The 16,645-nt window shown below is 35.4% G+C and overlaps 1 pseudogene; it reads left to right on the top strand.

The window, feature by feature from the left end:
* Window positions 1-12,166, top strand: part of LOC103585966 — a 105,116-nt pseudogene extending 92,950 nt beyond the window's left edge.
* Window positions 12,167-16,645: the final 4,479 nt, after the last annotated feature.

Genomic DNA, 16,645 nt, shown 5'->3' with positions numbered 1-16,645 from the left:
AGAGCCATGAAGAGAGGTGAGCACAGCCCCCGGCCTCAATCAGCCCAGATTAAAGGACACTCAGATGCAGCAGGGGTTCTGTCGAGCAGTTCTGTTTATTATCACACAAGCACTTGCTTTTAAAGGCAAATGGGGAAGGGAGGTTTTTACATCCTCCAATCAGCTTAAAGGTTACGAGAGCATGCATCCTGTCTCAATGCCTAGCTATTGCAATCACGCAGTGTTCACGAGCGTGTAAGCACATATTTGGCCAATAAGGGCTAAGGCAAGGTTCCCGCAGACACTCCCACCCTACTTCCTCCTGGCGCTGTCTTAGGCTGCCACGTTAATCCGCCCTTGTGGGCCCATAATGGCGCCACTTATAATGTCACTTAAGGTGGCGTTAGTTTTTAAGGCCCGACACTTAGGGAGCGAGATAAGAAAGTCAGGGGATGGGAAGCAAGAGTGGAGAGAAAAAAAAACTGCCCTATTTAACCCCCCCGCCCCCCACACAGCCCAGGCAGCTTTAGGTCCCAACGTGGCTTCAATCCTGCTCACTCCAACAGGAGATGTGGCCTCGTGCCTCCCTCTCCTCTCTATGCCACCATCCTGAGCTTTCAAGCTCCACAGTCTCCTGCTGTACTCCCACACTCTCTCCCCAGTGCTTCTAATTCCTTCAGGTCACAGGGCAACAGAGGCTACAGCAGAGCCACCTGGGCCTTCCAGAGCAGAGCGAGCCTTCTTTATTTTTTGTTAATAAGGCAACAACGTCTTATCAAAATGATTTTTGCTCCTGATTTGTTCTAACAAAGTTGCCACAATCCAAATGCCTCTCTCAGGATGAAAATAACCAATAAACAACAGAGGGTAAAATGTGCCTGGATTTTTTTTGCTGAGAGAAGAATTTGTTCTAAAATAAGATTTGTACTTGAATAGGATAGAATAAAAATAGCATTCTGAAAGCCTTTAAGAGTAACCGTTTATTTCCTCCTTAGTCCATCTGAGTGTCTTGGACTTGTTATATGTCATACAGATTTCAAATGTGAACCATTGTTAGCATGTTTTAATATATGATGTACAACTATGAGGGTACTCTAAAAAGTTCTTGGAAAATGTAATTAAAAGATAATATAAATCTTTTCACGAACTTTTTGAAGATCACTTCTATAATATATGATGCATGACACTGTACAACGTGCAATATATGCTACATAATATAAATGATATAAGATTGAATTATAATATATAATAGAACATAACATATAACTTGGATTTTTAAAACAAATTCTCAATTTGTTTTTAAAAGGATTTAGAATGATCAATGTTCTTGCAGCAGTGCCTGGTTTTCTTGGCATGTAGACTTCAGGGCATTGATAGCAAGTTTGGCACTTTTAACATTTGAGGTGTTAAGCGTAAATGAATTAAAATTATATCCAATTAATATCATAATACTTGTCTGGTCCATTGTTTGATGCACTTGATTTGGTTTCTTAGTTTCAGAAAACTTTCTTATGCAGAATTAGACTTCCAAACATTTTCTTCAATCATTTGTTGTTCACTGATTACTTAAATATTTTGACATTAACAGTGAAATTTGTATTATGTTTTTATCTTGCATCCTATTTTTGGGTTGTGAGATTCTTTTAAAACTGTTTTCTCATTTTGTGGAGAATAATAAAATGGTGATCTTCAGAGAAAAAGTGGTGTTGCTTGAAAAGAAAAGACCAGAGTAAATAGCCTGCCCATCATAAGAAATGATATTAGCTATTAATTTAAGGTAAATGTTATAACAAGGTGTTATGAGAATTATTAATTAGAGATGCCTCTTTCTTCTTTCTTTGGTTACTGTGAAAAAAAATTTCTATCTGCTACCCAAGTTGAAAATTATTTTTATTGCTATGAGATAGAGCACCCTAAATCATAGAAACGTGTCTGACAGTAATGCTTACCAAATATTCCACATATCTGCTTCATTTCTCAGCCCCTTTGAGTTAGGTAAGGCCATGTGGCTGGGTCTGGCCAATTAAATGTAATACGTGTTAATTGGGCTGAGCACTGAAAAGCCCTTGAGTAATCGTCCAATCATTCCTCTTCCCCTGACCTGTCAACAAAAGAGGAGAGGTGTTCATGATGTACAACTGCAAGATAGTGGTATCTTTCATAACATGGGTCCCTGAGTGACTTTATGAAGCAGACTTTCCTCTGACCTATGCAGGATATACACTATCATTGATAAATATACCTGAATGTAAGCCCTGGAAATATACGGGTGGTTTGTTACCTCAGTAAATCCTAGTCTACTGTAGGTTATACAATTAATGCAATTTAATTCAAAAGCATTAAATATTGCTACCAAAACAAATTTTAGGATTCATGTCATTTAAAATAATTGAACTATTTTTTTAAATTATTATGACAGTTGCAGATGGATCTCTTCTAGTTCCTTTGCGATTTGTTCCTCTCAGTCCTGGACGCTACCCTTGTAAAATATTTTTGACATCATGGTATGATGTGCGTCTCTATTACGTTGAAAGCGTGGTGAATGAAGAACAACCAGAGGCCAGATCTGAGTTTGAAACACCAGCATTTGAAGCTCTTACCCAGGATATTCCAATAGTAAGTATAAACTATTTTTTTTTTTTTTGGTACTTTTCTTCACTTCCACTCCTACTGTCTCAAAGTCCTCCAAACCTCTCATCTTGAACTACTATAGATTTCCTTTTTTATTATTTTACTTTATCAATAGACAATGTAGTTGATTTTCATGTCCCTTTACCAATTCCTCCTTTCCCCCCTCCCTCCCCTTCCCCCCATCAACATCATATCTGTTCACTTACCTTAACAAGTTCAAGGAATTTTGATTGCTGTGTCTTCCCCACTACCCTGTTTATTTGTATATTTATTTATTTATTTATTTTTAGTTCCCACAAATAAATGAGAACATGCAGTATTTCTCTTTCTGTGCATGGCTTATTTCACTTAATATAATTTTCTCTAAGTCCATCCATGTTTCTGTGAATGGTAGTATTTCATTTTTTTTAAAACAGTGTAGTATTCCATTATGCAGATGTACCACATTTTCCTTATCCACTCATCATCCTTTATGGAAAATGGTACGGAGCTTCCTCAAACAATTACAGATAGATCTATCATATGACCTAGCTGTTCCACTTCTGGGTATATACCCAGATGAATGGAAATCATCATGTTGTAGAGATATCTGTACTCCCATGTTTATTGCAGCACTATTTACAATATCCAAGAGTTGGAACCAGCCCAACTATTACAGAATTCTAATTGAATTATCTGCTGTGAATTATTTCTCCACATTGATGTCAGTTTCTCCCTAAATGTTATCATATTACTCACCTGATTAATCACTTATGCTGGATCTCTTTGCTTAAAAAATTAACTCCAATACCCTAATGTCTATCATCAAATTCCTGCTCAAAAGCTGTGCCTCCTGGCTTCACCAGAGTTATGGACTCTCAGATCACTCTGCTCCAAATTCTATTGTGAGTTTAACACCTGATTAAGATGGGTTCATAGGCACTAAGAAAAATGATTGGCTGTAGCCTGGCTACCTGTTAGTCAAAGTGATAAGATAACATACAAGAAGGTACCGTAATTGTGAGGAACTTTAGATTTTTAGTGTGATAAATTTTTTTTTGTTTATTTGTTTAATTATTAAAGACATAACAAAAGTCAGCCTGAAGCACAAAAGTCTGTTCTGATGAGATATGTAGTCTTTGTTATCTGAACAATTTACCTGTTAGAACACCTTTTATTTTCCCTAATTAGGAGTAATTGTGTTCTCCAAGACAATTTTGTCATTTAAACAGTAATTAGTAAGTCAGACAAAAGGATATTTCTGTAGACATTAAATAATATTTGGATAGAACTATTAGGCAATTCAGAAAGAACATGTAGTCATCCTTGTGTCGTATGTTCAGGTTTTTGACAGTCCTTCTTAACAAATATGACTTTCAAATGGTGATCCCTAAAAAATACAATTAAAAATATAATATGCAATTTTATTAAAAGTACTAAGAATTAATATGTAATTCAACTTCATCAACATCATCTTTCTGACGTTTTTGTACCTTTTTTTTCATGCTTTAGAATAATAAAACAAAGAACGAATGGAAATGTTAAGTTACTATAGAAGGAAAATGGTTTTATGGACCTTCTATTTTACATGTTGGAGGAGGCGAAACTGTGCAGTATCCTCTCACATTCAAACCAATTATGGAACATGAGATAATGGTATGAACTCATTGATTTTTTTTCCCCCAGTATTAATATGTCAATAAACCAATGCATGGTATTAGCCTATTTAATTGTTGATGAGTCTTTTCTGCAGAAACTTTATATTTTCCATGAATTTGATAATTTTTTGCTTGAAACTTTAATAAATATTTTAATTTAAAGAATAAGTGTTCTCAGGGCCGGCCCGGTGGCGCACTGCTACAGTGCGCCGCTTGGGAGCGCAGTGGCGCTCCTGCCGAGGGTTCGGATCCCACATACAGACCGGTTCCCGCTCACTGGCTGAGCGAGGTGCGGGTGCGACACAGAGGGTTGTGATCCCGTTGCCGGTCCCGGTCCGGTACGGGCGCGACACTGAGGGTTGCAATCCGTTGCCAGACATGAAAAAAGACAAAAAGGAAAAAAAAAAGAATAAGTGTTCTCTAAGTCACTATGCCATTTTCTGTAAAGACTTAAATACAGATTATTTTTACACAACGTAGTGAACAAAGTAAAACCATTGCTTTTCTCATTTTTATTCATTAAGGAAACTGGTACATCAGAAAATACTTTTGGGGCTGGCACGGTGGCGCACTGCTACAGTGCGCCGCCTGGGAGTGCGGCGGCGCACCAAGGGTTCGGATCCCACATACAGACTGGTTCCCGCTCACTGGCTGAGCGAGGTGTGGGCACGACACCGAGGGTTGCGATCCCGTTGCCGGTCCTGGTCCGGTACGGGCGCGACACTGAGGGTTGCGATCCATTGCCGGACATGAAAAAAAAAAAAAAAAAAAAAGAAAGAAAATACTTTTGTAGGACAATATTTGTTTGACAAAAAGGTAAACATGAATATGTTTAAATATAAATGTTATGTATTAGAATGCCCATATAAACTCTGTAATTTAGAGAAAGAAATGGGAAATAAAGAGATTTTTCACAAGAAGTTTGTTCAATAGAAGCATTTATATGTGAACTAGAAAAGCCAATGGCTAACAATTCTTTACAAGCTCATTTCATTAAATGGACTCAAAATTAGTAGTCTAACAGAGGTTCTTTGGCATTGAATTATGATTTCTACAGAGCTGAAATTTGGCTGGTTTGTCGTAGGGTAAACTTATTCTACAAAATGAAGTAGATGGTATGAAGTACATTTTTGACATAAAAGGGGTTGGAGAAAACCCATGGCCTTGGAAAACATCACTGTAGAATGTCAAGTTGGGAACATAACAAATAAACCCATAATGGTGCCTAATTATACAAATACTTCTCTAACATATAAGGTAAGATTTTTTTTTCAGTATGAAAAAGTGTTTTCTTCTGAATATATATTGAATTATATGAGATGTACTACTAATAGGAAATTTTTAAAACATTTACTTTCACTTAATCAGGTAAAGCAATGTCATATAAGGTGATGTTTACAATTCTACATTTTATTAGTCCAACAGCTATTAAACTTCATTTTAATTATGAAGTTGAATTAGCACCAAACATACTTTATATTTAAGTATTAGTATGTAATTAGAAAACACGTTAAAATCTACTTATTTGAGCCATACATAATAATAAGAGCTGTTTTAAAAAATTAGAAACAAATTTTAAAATTTTAATGTAAAACATCTGTAGACATGACAAAATTTCAAGTGTATCCTCTCATTTCCCAGTGCGATAATAGTGAAAATGTGAAGAAATGCACACTTTTTTACCTCATTATTTTTTATGAAATTGTGTACTTTTTTCCTACTCACTTGATTTGTTAAAGCCAATCCTTAAAGAAATTTTTCCACCTCCCTCCATATTAATTTACAAATTATGTGCTCAATGAGATCCTCAGAAGAAGCTTCAAATATCTACCCATTATAGGTGCCTAGGACTGAAGAAGTTTGAAAACTCTCTGTGCTTGACCTCTGCATTTGTTGTAATCCTGAAAAATATGTGCCTTGATTTTCTTCTTCTTTCCTTACTAGATTACAAATGGAGTGTATATTCTAAATGAAAATCTCATCCTGTCATTCTCAGTGAAAACCCTTCAATGTCATTTCTTGTCTTCAAGGTCAAGTCGATACTCCCTGAAGTGGCTTTCACTGTCCTTCAGTAGCTCATCCTTGCTTATCTGTTTAGGATCACATCTTGCCACTTCTGGCTTATCAACACATAAGCCTTTGTATACAGTATTTCCTTTTTCTGCTGCTGGGAACTCTCTGCACAAGTAATATTTTTTGCTTATCATTGTCTAAATCCTTTTCATTCTTTAAGACAAGGCTTAGAGGCCACTTTTTCCAAGAATCCTTCCCTGTTTGCATGAACCTGGATTAGATACCTGTCACCTGCTCCCACAGAATTTTTTTTTACTTGTCCCACTATCATACCTACTACACCATGTTGCTATTACCTGTTTCTTACTCCCCACCAGATTATAAACTGTGAGAACAGGAACAAGCCTCCCTAATCCACATTTTTATATATAACATAAATCATGGTATTGAGCACATAATGGTTTTTGAGGGAAGCATTGTTTAATGAACAGTGGGTGAATTTTAAAGCAAATAAAGAAATAATGAAGGAGGGAAGGAAAGAAAGGAAGAGAAAGAGAGGGAAGGAAGGAAGAAGGAAGTAAGGAAGAAAAAATCATGACTACTTGGATTTGTTGTAAAAAAGGAGAAAATGTTTTTTTTTTTTACTACCCCTTCATCCTTTCCAGAATTTAATGGTGAGCAAGGAAACCTGTCAAGAGTTTGATGAAAACTGGATAAAGAAAAATCTATAGTTTCATACCATTGGTTATTTGATTTTGTTGCTGTGATGGACATGATTTCTGTTTTTACTTTTAATTTTTTCCCTTTGGAATGAATGTAATTTTGAAAATGTAGGCTTTTAAAAATAAGAATTATGTTATCTTAACTGTATTTATCCAATTTAACATGGAAGTGGAATTTTCTTAATAATAAAATTATTCTCACAGGCAATAATAATTGAAGGCTGTATTTCTCTGATTTTTATACACAAATAATACTGAAGAATTTATTGGATATACAACCAGAAATGGGATTGCTGGATTATATAGTAGTTCTATTTTTAACTTTTTGAGGAACCCTCATACTGTTTTCTATAGTGGCTATACAAATTTGCATTCCCACAAATAGCATACAGGCTTCTCTTTTGTCCACACCCTCACCAACACTTGTCATCTCTTGTCTTTTTTTAAAATTTATTTTAACTTCTCAATACACATTGTAGTTGATTTTTGTGTCCCTTTATCCATTCCTCCTTCTCCCCTCTCTCTTTGCCCCCCACTATATCATATCTGCTCACTTGTCTTAACAAGTTCAAGGAATTGTTGTGATTCTTGTGTCTTCTTCCCTGCCACCTTTTATTTGTTTGTATATTTATTATTTATTTTAGCTCCCACAAATACGTGAGAGCATGTGGTATTTCTCCTGTGCCTGACTTGCTTCACTTTATGTAATTTTCCCTGAGTCCATCCATCTTGTTGCAAATGGTAGCATTTCATTCTTTTTTATAGCAGAATAGTATTCCACTGTGTAGATATACCACAGTTTCCTTATCCACTCATCTGATGATGGACATTTGAGCTGGTTCCAACTTCAGTAAACATGGGAGTACAGGTATCCCTTTGGCATGATGATTTCTATTTCTCTGGGAATATTCCCAGCAGTGGAATAGCTGGGTCATATGTTAGATCTATCTTTAATTGTTTGAGGAACTCCATACAATTTTCCATAAAGGCTGCACCATTTTGCAGTCCCACCAACAGTGTATGAGAGTTCCTTTTACTCTGCAACCTCGCCAGTATGTATCATTCTCAGGTTTTTGGATATTAGCCATCCTAACTGGAGTCATCTCTTGTCTTTTTGATAATAAACATCCAAACAGGTATGAGGTGATATCCCACTGTGGTTTTGATTTGTGTTTCCTTGATTATTAGTGACGTTGAGCACTTTTCCATATGTGTATCGGTCATTTCTATTTCTTTTTTGGAAAAAAATGCATATTCAGGTCCTTTGTCCATTTTTAAATTGAGTCATTTGTTTTTTGGCTATTGAGTTGTATGTGTTTCTTACATATTTTAGATATTATTCCCTTATCAGACATATGATTTGCAAATATTTTCTTCTATTCCATAGGTTTCCTTTTCATTTTATTGATTGTTTCTTTTGCTCAGCAGAACCTTTTTAACTTAACACAGTCTTACTTGTTTATTTGATCTTTTGTTGCCTCTGATTTTGGTGTCATATTCAAGAAATCATTGACAAGAACAATGTCAAGGAGATTTTCCCCTATATTTTCTTCTAGGATTTTTTTCTGCTTTAGTTCTTACATTTTAGTCTTTAATCCACTTCAAGTTAGTTTTTGTGTATGGGGTAAGAGGAGGGTCCAATTTTATTTTTTTGTATGTGTATATCCTGTTTTCCCAACACCATTTATTAAAAAGACTACAGTTTCTCCATTTTATACTCTTGGTGCCCTTGTCAAAGATTAGTTGACAGTATTCATGTGGGTTTATTTCTGAGCCCTGTATTCTGTTCCATTAGTTGATGTGTTTGTTTTCCTGCCAGTACCATATTTCTTTGATTACTATATCTTTTTAATATAATTTAAAATCAGCAATTGTGTTTCATTCAACTTTTTTCTTCTTTTCAAGATTGCTTTAGCTATTTGAGATCTTTTGTAGTTCCATAGGAAATGAAATTGGTATCCTGAGATAGCTGCATCCCCATGATCATTTCAGCATTACTCACAATAGCCTAAATATGGAAACAACCTAAATATTTGCCATAGACTGGATGCCCCCCACAACTTCATTGAGGCTTAATCCCCACTGTGATCATTGGGTGTGGGAAATCCTATTATGGTAATAGAAAGGTGGAACCTTGAAGAGGTGATTAGATTATAGGACCATTCTGTAGTGAAGTGGCAAAGGGTATAATTCTGAGGGCTTTAAAAGTAGAGGGCATGAGGAGCTATCTCCCTCTCTGCTCTCTTTGCTTCCATCATCTTGCAATGTAAGACCCCTGGGTCACTGTTGCCTCCACCAGGGGCACTTTGGGCTTCCCAGGTTCAGAAATTGTGAGCAATAAATTTTGTTTTCTTTATAAACCACCCAGTTGCAGGTATTTTGATATAAGCACCAGAAAAGGAGTAATACAGTTTCTATCAATAGATGAATGAGTAAATAAAAAATGATATACACACACATATACATATGTATGCAATGGAATATTATTCAGCCATCAGAAAAATATATCACTTGCAACAACATGGTTGAACCTGGAGGACATTATGCTAAGAGAAACAATCCAGACACAGAAAGACAAATACTGACTACATGATCTCAGCTGTATGTTGAATCTAAAAAGGTCAAACTCACAGAAGAAGAGAATAGAACGACGGTTGCCAGGGGCTAAGAGGTGGGGGAAATGGGGAGATGTTGGTCCAAGGGTACAAACTATTCACAGTAAAAAAGTCAAATAATCCAATTGAGAATGGACAAAGGAGCTGAATAGACATTTTTCAAAGAAGACATACAAATGGCCCACAGGTACATGAAAAAATGCTCAACATCACTGATCATCAGAAAATGCAAATCAAAACCACATTGAGATATCATCTCACCCCAGCTAGACTGGCTATTATCAAAAAGACTGAGAATAACAAGTGCTGGAGGGATGTGGAGAAAAGGGAACTCCTTTACACTGTTGGTGAGACTGTAAATTAGTACAGTCATTATGGAAAACAGTATGGAGGTTTTTCAAAAAACTACAGATAAAACTACCACATGATCCAGCAATCCCACTGCTGGGTATATACACGAAGGAGTGGAAATCATCATGTCAAAGGGATACTTGCACTCTCATGTTCATCACAGCTTTATTTACAATAGCCAAGTTTTGGAACCAACCCAAATGTCCATCGACAGATGGCTGGGTAAATGTAGTATACATGCACAGTGGAATACAAGTCAGCCATAAAAAAAAAAAAAAAGAGAGAGAGAAGAAAAAAATGAAATTCTGCCATTTGTATCAAAATTGATGATCTTGGAGAAAATTATGTTAAGTGAAATAAGCCATACACAAAAAGAGAAATACTGCATGTCCTCACTCATAAGTGGGTGCTAACACAGAAGTAAAGAAAAAGAAAGGAAGGAAGGAAGGAAAGAAGGAAGGATGGAAGGAAGGGAGGGAGGGAGGGAGGGAGGGAGGGAAGGAGGGAGGCAACAATAAAACATTAAACTTTCAGATGGAGAGAACAGACCTATAATATAGTTATAAATGAGGAGGTGGGGCTGAGGGAGTAATTGGATAAGGGACACAAAGAGTAATCTGTAATGAACATGTTGATAAAATTGATTTGATCTTCACATACTGTACACATGTACTGATAGTCAAATCTTAACCCCATAGATATGTATAATCAATTATGTTTCAGTTAAAAAAATTAAAAATAAATAAATAAAATGAATTAGTAAGTAAATAAGTAATAAGTTGAACTTTTAGGAGGAGAGAGTAGAACTGTGGTTACTAGAGGCGGGAAAGGAGATGGCGGAAGGGAGACAGTGAGAGGTTGGTTAATGGACACAAAATTATATCTAGATAGGAAAAGTAAGTTCTATTGGTATATAGTAGAGCTATGCATCTATAATTAACAATAATTTACTGCCTATCATCGAATGGCTAGAAAAGAGATCAAATGTCCACATTACAAAGAAATGATTAAGCTTTGCAATGATGAACATACTAACAACCCTGATATGATCTTACTTTGTATACATGTATTGAAATAAAGTTCTGTTATCTCATAAATGTGTACAATGAATATGTTTCAATAAAAATCAATAAATAAAAAGATAAAGAAAGCAGAAAAAACTAAAATGAATGAGTTTTCAATATCTAATGTACATCAGGGTGACTTAATAAAAATATATTGTATTTTTCAAAAAAAAAACAATAGATTTTAAGTGTTCTCACAACAAAAATGCTAATTATGTGAAGTAAAGCATATGTTAATTAGCTCTATTTAGCCATTTCACAATATGCACATGTTGTAAATCACCAAGTTGTAAATCATAGATATGTGCAATTTTTATTTGTTATTTAAAAAACAGGTAAATATTTTAAAAAGTAAAGAAAACAATGTGCTGAATAAAAAAAAACAGTGGAAAAGACTGAATACTGTAGGATTTTATTTCTAATAATTGTCTATAAAAGCAAATCTATGGAGACACAAAGTAGTATTTGCCTGGGGAGTGAGGAATGGCAAGATGCAAGCACACAAAAGACTGACAGTAGGATTTAACCAAGATTGTGGTCAAATGTAGCTTAAACATTCCTTGTCAGCTTTGTTAATACTGATGTAGAAATTCATTGAAATGGCTCATCTCTTTGTACATCTGATTGCGTAAAGAAAAATTTGCCTGCCCTTTAAAAGATACTCAGATTTTCTAAGCATCAATGATCTTTATAAAAATGCAGCAACAGAAATAAACGTATTTTTGGAAGATTCATTTCCTTTGTTCCATTTTTTCATAGGTCTCATCTCATATTTTTCTTCTGTATGTAGCATTTTTCTGGCTTGCCGTTAATTAAAAGTGAATAGTTGTAATGGAAGTATTTAATATAAATTTTAGGGTTTTTTTATGTGTTAGCTTGTTACACTAATTTCATGTAGTGTAACATGCTAAAGCATAGAAAAGCATTTCAGATTGATATTATATAATTCTTGTTTACTTTTACCTCTTTTCTAGTTATCTTCAGATCTTCCAATAGTGTGGAGAAATCCACGTGTCACTATAGATCCTGATAATGCAATTCCGTACATTCTGCACGTGTACCCTTGGAAACATGGTGTGTTCAAAGGTATCAAATTTATCAATGAAATATTATTAACTACCACAGCAGGATGGAAATATGATGAGAAGCAATAAAAATGTAATTTGTATTTCCCCTTTTTAGTAAATGGCCTACGAGGAAATTTAGTTTTGCATTTCAGTCATAAGCTTTCTAAATGATCAGAGTTTTGTGGTATACATTTTACATGTAGTGCTATATTATCTTGGCCATTTATTTAAATTTATTTATGAGACAAATTACTAAAAGTGGAAATATTTACTTTAGGGTATTTACATTTAAAATTTGATAAAATGCTTTCAAATAGTTCTGCCAATTTATGAACCTGAAAGAATTCTATGAGAATGTCTGTTTACAGGACTGGGTATTTTAAAAATATCTACGTGCACTTAATTGATATATAAAAAATAGGTTAAAGGTTTAGTATGTGCGAAGATTTCTTCCTTTGTTTTTAATAAAGCATTCATTCATACAAATTGCTCTGATGGTCCCTAAACAGAATTACTTGCTTGGGAATGTGGATCGGAAGTATTTTTATGATTGAGAGAGTGGGGTAAGAAGTGATAGAAAGTAATAGCTAGAACTGAGGGGTTGTGATTCATCAAAGGAATAAGTTTGCCTAGTTGGTAGAGAATTAAATGCCCCACTTGTAGTTGGATTTTGCTATGGGAATTATTATAAGGAAGGTAAGTGGATACAGCTTTAGAAGTGCAGAGAGCATATACCTAGCAGTGACCTTGTGCTCCCTGGAAATATAGGCCTGTCATTCCTGCTTGCTTCAACAAAGAATGTTTGAGGGAAGGGTCTATATCTAGCATAGAAGGTATAGAGACCTGCTGCCAAGAAGAAAGTACAGAGAGTAGACTGAATGTCAATGCCATTAACAAACAGAAGGAAAATTTCAGAATGCCAAATACAAGGATCCAATTATTACCACTGTGATAGAAGGTACTGTGTAGTAAGAATCCACCTACCCATCTTCATTCCCTGCTTCTGGTGTGCTTAACCTCAGCTGTTCACACAGCAGTAGTCATTAGCATCTCATGAAATCTTCCCATTGCTTTTGGGATGTTTGGCTTTACATAGCCCATTAATAAGTGTCCATATGATAGGAATATTTGAGCTGTAGTGACCCTATTTCAACCATTTCAATAAAGTAACATATTTCACCATTTTTTTAGGTAATCCAGAAAATGTAAATTGATTTAAAACAATTTAAATTTCGGTTTTCATTTCAGTTTGTCAATGACAGTACTAATAGATGGTGGATTTTGGTTATTTTTAGAATTTCAACTAGTCTTTTCTAAAAGGCAGCAAGTCATTCAGAATTAGCATGATTATTTTTGACAAAACATAATAAATCTCAGTTTTCTGTTTTATGGACAGCAGTAGTTCTGCTATTTATAAGAAGAAACATAAAAGGAACCACAAACTGTGGAACATTATTGAATTAGGAATACTTATGACCACCTTAACAAAGCCCCTGGCCCATGAATCAGACTCTTCAAATTAATGAAATGAACCTCAGAATAAATAATTAGATTCTGGGCACCTTTCTTTAGTCTAATTATTTTTTGTCGGTTTTGGCCGCTTTTGTGAGACCATAACATTTTAATACATATTTTCACAAATCAGATATAGACTCTTTTAACATGTTGGTTTGAAAGAATTTAGAAGGAATTTAAGGAAGTTAAAGGCAGCTCAGGGGTAGATTGCTAAATGAGGATGAATCAGGTAAATGTTGCTTGCTATGGAAGAGATTTTGCAGACTTCATAATTTTGAAAATTATTTACAAGATATGATCACAATAAATCTTCCCAGGACAATGCCTTAGAGTTGAATTAATGATGCCATTACAGTTTAGATAAACAGCTTTGGAAAAAGAAAACTAGCTCCAATTTGTATTGATATTACTATTGGAAGACTTCTACAGTATATTAAGCAGTGTAAATATAATTTCATCAGAAAAGCTGCTAACTAATCTGAAGTAATATAAAGAAAACTAGATTATATGGAATCACAAAAGACCCTGTATAACTAAAGAAGTCTTGAACAAAAAGAACAAAGTTGTAGTCATCACACTTCCTGGCTTTGAAATATAGTATAAAGCTGTAGTAACAAAAATAGCATAAAAATAGACAAATACGTCAATGGAACAGAATAGAGAGCACTGAAATAAACCTACACTCTTACAGCCAACTGATTTTCAACAAAGGGGCCAAGAATTTTCACTGGGGAAACGACAACCTCTTCAATAAATGATGCTGGGAAAACTGGATATCCACATGCTGAAGACTGAAACAAGACCTCTATCTCTCACCATATACTTTTGTGTATGGTGATTTTTATCAACTCAAAATAAATCAAAGAACTAAATTTAAAACCTGAAACTATGAAACTACTAGAAGAAAACTAGGAGAAATGCTACCCGAAATGGGAGTGGATAGCACTTTTTTGAGCGAGACTACAAGGGTACAGGCAACTAAATCAAAAATACACAAATGGGGCTACATCAAACTGAAAATCTTCTGCACAGCAAGGGACACTGTCAACAAAGTGTGTCAGATAAGGGGCTAATATCCAGAATAAACAATTCAATAGCACAAAAGAAAAGAAAAGAAAAGAAAAAAAGACCTGATTAAAAAATAAAGGACCTGAACAGCGACATTTCTTAGAAGAAGACATGCAAATGGGTGACAAGCACATGAAAAAATGCTCAAAATCACTAATCATCAGGGAAATGCAAATTTAAACCACAATGAGATATCATCTCATCCCAGTTAGAACGGCTGTTATCAACAAGACAGAAAATAACAAATGCTGGTGAGGAGGCAGAGAAAAGGGAACCCTACTACATTGTTGGTGAGAATGTAAATAGGTACAGCCACTGCGGAAAAGAGTATGAAGGTTCCTCAGAGAACTAAAGATAGAACTATCTTACAACCTAGCAATCCTACCAAAGGAAATGAAATCAACATATCAAAAAGACACCCACACTCCCATGTTTATCACAATGCTATTCACAATAGCCAAGAGATGGAATCAACCTAAATGCCCATCAACGTATGAATGCATTAAAAAAACTCATATATAGGGCCGGCTGGGTGGCGCACTGATACAGTGCACCGCTTGGGAGCATGGTGGCGCTCCCGCCAAGGGTTCGGATCCCACATACAGACCGGTTCCCGCTCACTGGCTGAGCGAGGTGCGGGAGCAACACCGAGGGTTGCGATCCCGTTGCCGGTCCCGGTCCGGTACGGGGGCGACACTGAGGGTTGCGATCCATTGCCGGACACGGAAAAAGACAAAAAAAAGGAAAAAAAAAAAAACTCGTATATATACACAATGGAATATTATTCAGCTATAATAAGAAATTATATCCTATCACTTGCAGTGAGGTGGATGGAACTGGAAACCATCATGTTAAGTAAAGTAAGACAGGCACAGAAAGACAAATACTGCATGATCTCACTCATATGTGGAACTAAAAAATAATAATATTAAGTGGTCCTCATAGAAGTAGAGAGTGGAATAATGGTTATCAGAGGCTGGGAAGGAAGGAGGAGTAGTGGACTCATGGGTACAAAACTATGCTGTCTACTCTAAGCGAATCATTGTGCAGTATAAGCATGTATTAAAACAATATGCTGTACCCCACAAATATGTACAAGTAACTCTCAAAATAAAAAATAAAATAAGGAAAACTAGACTATAAAAATTTCACACATATATTGAGAATTTCCTTATTTGTTCTGGTTAAAGGGGTGTGTCAGTGATATTTTTTAAAAAAAAACCTTGTGTTCATTTCAATTTTGTTCTTAATTATATAAGTTTTTACTAAAGACCTACAATTTGGAAAGTCTTTATAAACATAGTAGTTATAAACAAAGCTGACATTCAGCCTATTATGCTTTCCTTCTTAAAATATTGTTACAGTTGCTTGTAAGTTTGCAAAAAGTTTGAGCTCCACTACGGTGGGACCTTTTCCCATCTAGTGACACAGCCCCTCCTCCAGGCCTCTCTGGATCTCCCATCAATTCAGCAGTAACTAAATGGTTAACACCTAAAGCATCAGAGTGCCTCAGGACCTTGATTAGGCATCCTTTCTGATTGGTCAGTGCTGGGATATAGGTTTGTTAATTATTTTGAATATTACCACTATAGCCAAACATGGATGTGATATGGCTACTGCCTCCCAGGAATTCATATCTGGTGGTGGAAATAGCTATCCATTAATCATCTCAATCAAGGTGCACTCTGAAATACTGAAAATTTAATCATGGCACTGGGGAACATGGTGGGAGGAAAATATTAATCCAATCAGTGGGATTCTGAGAGGGTTTCAAAGACAATAATGGGTTTGATCTGGACCTTGCAGTATGAGTTGAGATTTATCAGCCAATATGGGTGGGGAGGATGTTTTGTAAAAGAAACAACCTTATCGAAAACACAGAGAAGACAGTTTCTGTAAATAAAAAATAGATGGGTGTGTTTGGACAGTGTGTGTGTGTGTATGTGTTAAGGAATGCAGAGTGACATACAATTAAAAATACAA

This window comes from Galeopterus variegatus, unplaced genomic scaffold (assembly GCF_000696425.1).
Source record: "Galeopterus variegatus unplaced genomic scaffold, G_variegatus-3.0.2 Scaffold291, whole genome shotgun sequence".
NCBI classification, from domain to species: domain Eukaryota; kingdom Metazoa; phylum Chordata; class Mammalia; order Dermoptera; family Cynocephalidae; genus Galeopterus; species Galeopterus variegatus.
This window is presented reverse-complemented; position numbering and strand designations above follow the sequence as displayed.